This window comes from Belonocnema kinseyi, chromosome 10, assembly GCF_010883055.1.
Source record: "Belonocnema kinseyi isolate 2016_QV_RU_SX_M_011 chromosome 10, B_treatae_v1, whole genome shotgun sequence".
Lineage (NCBI taxonomy): Eukaryota > Metazoa > Arthropoda > Insecta > Hymenoptera > Cynipidae > Belonocnema > Belonocnema kinseyi.
Window position 1 is genome coordinate 9,160,245 of NC_046666.1, and position 4,516 is coordinate 9,164,760.

A 4,516-nucleotide genomic window follows, 5' to 3' on the forward strand; every position below is an offset into this window, starting at 1 on the left:
AAATGCCTTTTTCATGAAATTTGGATCTATAAATGATCTCTAAAGTTATTTCACTTTTTATGTCCAAAATTAGATTTTTAGCAATTTAGTCGACCTGGAGTCAATGAAATTTAATTAATTCATTTAACGATTTAAGGATAAATTTACTAGATGCAGCTAAACTTCCGTTTTTCACGAAATTTTAATTCATAAATTATTTATAGAGTTAATTCACTTTTCATGCTAAAAATTTGATTTTTTAGCAATGAAGTCGACCTGGAGCCTATAATATTCAACTGATTCGTCTAATAATTTTAGGACAAATTTAATAGACATAGCTGAAGCGCAATTCTTTAGGAAATTTTGATTCATAAATTATTTCTATAGGTATTTTACTTTTTATGGCCGAAATTCGATTTTTAGCAGTTCAACGACTGTCCTGGACAAGATAAAGCGAAATTATTATTTTTTAAGGAAATTTTTACTGATAAATAATCAAAAATTATATTTTTCAGCAGTTCAGTTCATAAAACTTTATTTATAAATTATTTCTAAAGTTAATTTACTTTTTATGCCTAAAATTCAAGTTTTTAGTAATGCAGTCGACCTAGAGCCAATAACATTCAATCGATTTGTCAAAAAATTTTATTAGTAATCGATCATATAAAATTAAAGTGCAAGTTTTCAAAAGATTTTACATTTTTAAATTATTTCTAGAGTTATTTCAATTTTCATGCAAAAAATTTGAGTTTTGCAGTTTAGTCGACCTTTCACTTTCTTTCAATTCAAAGAAGACGTTTAAGTTATCAAACTGATTTTATATAGTATAAGGGCTTCTTTGATTAACGAAAGTAAGCAGTTTTTGTTAAAAATAATGAAACAATTATGGAAATTTGCATTTATTTATAAAAATTGTTTCTATAATTAAAAGTTTTTCCACTATGAGAAATATGACAGCATGAAGTCTTTGACGACTAAAAATTTCAAAATCTGTTATTTTTTATACAAATATCTTATAAAATTAAAAAATTTTATTATAAAAAATATTGCAGGAGTCCCTGGCAAGAAATTATTAGTTGAATCCACAAAAACGTGAAGCCTTCAAAAATTCATCAAAAATGGTCGAAATGTGTGTTTGTTTATAAAAATTGTTTATTTAATTAACACTCTTCTTCACAATGAAAAATATGACAACAAGAATTCTTTAAAAATACATATATAGTTCACTTTGCAAAAAAATTAGATCTATTTATGAAAAAATGGTCAAAATGTGAATTTGTTTATAAAAATTGTTCATACAATTAACAGTTCTTGCAATTATGAAAAAATGCAAACAAAGAGTCTTCGGCGAAAGATTTCAAGTTGATTCAGCAAAAAATGAAGAAATGATGAAATGGTTAAAATGTGGATGTTGCTCTAAAAATTATTTAAATAATTGGCAAACAGCAGCTATCCTTAACTAATTGTAAGCGAACATTATTATTGTTATATTTTACATAAAACTTATAGATTTAAAATAGCTTATCATTGCAAATCACGAAAAAATTACTTTTATTCAATAGTTTGTTTATAACATTATAAACAATTTTTTTCTTAATCTAACCTACTGGAAATTATTTTTAGTTAGTCATTACATCGATTTATGGCTTGTTTCAATAAATGTGAAAATTTTAAATGAAATGGTATTAATGAAAAGTTAATATGAAAAAAAGTTTGAACTTTGTTGTTTAAGATGATGCAACATCATTTACCTTGAAATCATGAAAGGTACAGAGATAAGCTCTTCTTCCTTTCCTTTACTGAAATATCAAGCTTCGGGCTCACTTCAGAGTTTAAAAATAGTGTAATAAAATATAATAAAATAATTACAAATATTAAATAAATATTAATAAATACCAAATAAATTTTTTAAATAAAATAGTGTCACAAATTAAAAAAAAAAACATTGTAAAAATTGTGTCATAAAATTTTGAATGAATTAAATTTATCAATCAAAAATGTTATTCTTTTGGTCAAAATTGAGTTATTTTGTTAAAAATTCGACAATATTGTTAAACAAGTTACACTTCTTGGTCGAAAATTCAACATTTTTTTTATTCGTCTTTTTCGCTTGAGAATTCAGTGAATTAATTAAAACTTTTTTCCTTTCTTAACTAACAAATTTTTTTTGTCGAAACTTCAACTATGTTGGTTATCAACTTCATTTTTTAATCAAACCTAAACTTTTTGTTTGAAAATTAATGTGTTTTAGTTGAGGATCAAAGAATTTTGGAAAATTAATTTTTTACTTAAAACCGAGACTTTTTGTTTGAAAATTCATCTGTTTTAGTTGATGATCCAAGAATTTTTGTTGAAAATTTGTTTTCGTTGAAAAATTTTTTTCTTTTTGTAAAAAAATTAATTTTTAACTTTTAACTATTTTGTTGCGAATTCGACTAATGGGTTCAAAATGGATTTTTTTGTTGAAAATTCATATTTCTTGGTTGAAAGCTCAAGTGCTTTCTTGCAAATTGCTTTTTTAGTTTAAAAAGTTAATTTTTTAGTTTAAAAATATAACTCGTCCATTTTTGGTTATAAATTAATTTTTTGTAGTTAAAAATCCAACTTCTGTGTGCGAATTAATATACTTTATGAAACATTGTTCTTTTTCGGTAGAAAACTAATCTTCATTGTAAAAAATTCAAATTTTATATAGAAAATTCATTTCTTTGTTTGAAAATAATACTATTCCATTTTTAGTTGAAAATCGTTCGGTTCAAAATATAACCATTGGGTTGAAACTTCGTTTCATTTTTGGTTAAAAATTAATTTTTAAAATTAAAAATTCGTACGTTTAAAAATTTAACTATATTGTTTAAAAATTCATTTTCGGTTGGTTGAAAATTAATTTCTCATCTGAAAATCTAACTATTAAAAAAAATTAATTTTTCGGATCACAGATACTTGATTGTAGTTTAAAATCGTTTACTTTCAAATGTAACTATATTGGTTGAAAAATGCATGCCTTTTTTTTTTAATTTGTCTATTTTTATAGAAAATTAATTAATTCTAGAGAAGAATTTAACTACTTCTTTGTTTTTGAAATTCCTTTTTAGTTAAATATAAATTTTTTCGACTGAAAACTGAACTATTACATTTTTATTCTAAATGTATCTTTATTATTTTAAAATTCATGTATTTTGTTCAAAACACGTCTTTTCTTATCAGATTCATCTTCTTGCGCAAAAATTAAGTTTTTTAATTGAAATTTCAGTATTTTCTTCAAAGCTTTTCTTTTATAAGAAATTAACTTTGCAACTTGAAAATATAATTATTTTATTTTGGGTTGAAGATTTATTCATTTTTAGGTGAAAAACTATCTTTTCTAGTTGAAAATTAATTAATTTTGCTGAAAATTGTCCTTTTTTGGTCAAAAATTAATCTTCTCGAGTAAAAATTCATCTGCTTGAGTGAAAATTTAACTATTTTGTTTAAAATTAATTTTTGTTGTACAAAATTAACTTCTCGAATTGAAAATGTACTTATTCCATCTTGGGTTAAAAATTTATTTATTTTTTTAGTTACAAAATTATCTTTTCTAGTTGAAAATCAATCTATTTTGTTGAAAAGTTGTTTTTTCGATAAAAAAATTAATCTTTTCGGTTAAAAATGCAATGGTTTAGTGAAATTAGATTGAAATTTTAAGTTTTATAATTGAAAAGTAAACTATACCTTTTTTATTCTAAATTTATCTACTTTTAGCTAAAAATTCAATTTTTTGGTTGAAAATTCAGGTATTTCGTTAAAAATTCGCCGTTTTTAGTAGAAAATTAATCTTCTTACTTAAAAATGTATGCCTTTAAAATTTACTTGATCGTTTGGTAGAAAATTCACTTTTCAACTGGAAAATGTAATTATTTCAGTATGTGTTAAAAGTGTATTATTTTTAGTTACAAAACGATTTTTTCTATTCAAAAATTAATATAATTGGTTAAAAATGAACTGTTTAGTACAATATTAATGTTTTTTTTTTTTTTAAAATGCGTGCTTTCTGATAGAAAATTAATCTTCTTCGTTTCAAATTAAACTATTCGTTTAAAAATATTTTTTCCAGAATTCATCTTTTTTGGTATGAAATTAATCTTCTGTGTGAGGTTTTACCTTTTTGCTTGAAAATTTAACTATTTTCTTGCAAATTCCACTGTTTTGTATGAAGCTTATCTTTTTGGTTCAAAATGCGATTCTTTTCTTTCAAATTACCCTTTTTAGTTGAAGATTCGACACATAAATAATCTAAACAGTGTAGTGAGTCGGAGGCCTCTATCTTCGAAAACTGATATACTTACTTTCTAAAAAATACAGTAGATCCAAGAAAGTTTAAAACTGAAATAAAAAATAAATAAAAACTTCACACAAAAAGTCACTAAATCCTCAGAATCAAAGGATATCACTCTGAACAATTCTTCCAGCGTTGAGCATTTCCGAGTCTTCACTGACAGAAATATTGGATGCACACTTTTTCTAAACTAAATTTCACAGTTAAATTCGAATTTAAAAT

At 23.4% G+C, this 4,516-nt stretch overlaps 1 protein-coding gene across 2 annotated transcripts in view; it reads right to left on the reverse strand.

Moving 5' to 3' along the window:
- LOC117182140 (carcinine transporter-like) overlaps nt 1-4,516 on the reverse strand; it is a 216,876-nt gene that overhangs the window by 63,973 nt on the left and 148,387 nt on the right. The window contains exon 1 of one of the 2 annotated variants that reach the window (XM_033375188.1): nt 4,305-4,510. The exons of the other annotated variant lie outside the window; for it this stretch is intronic. The gene's annotated coding sequence lies outside the window, so the exon portion shown is untranslated. Of the gene's footprint in view, nt 1-4,304; nt 4,511-4,516 lie in introns of those variants that run through there. 2 annotated transcript variants of the gene reach the window in all.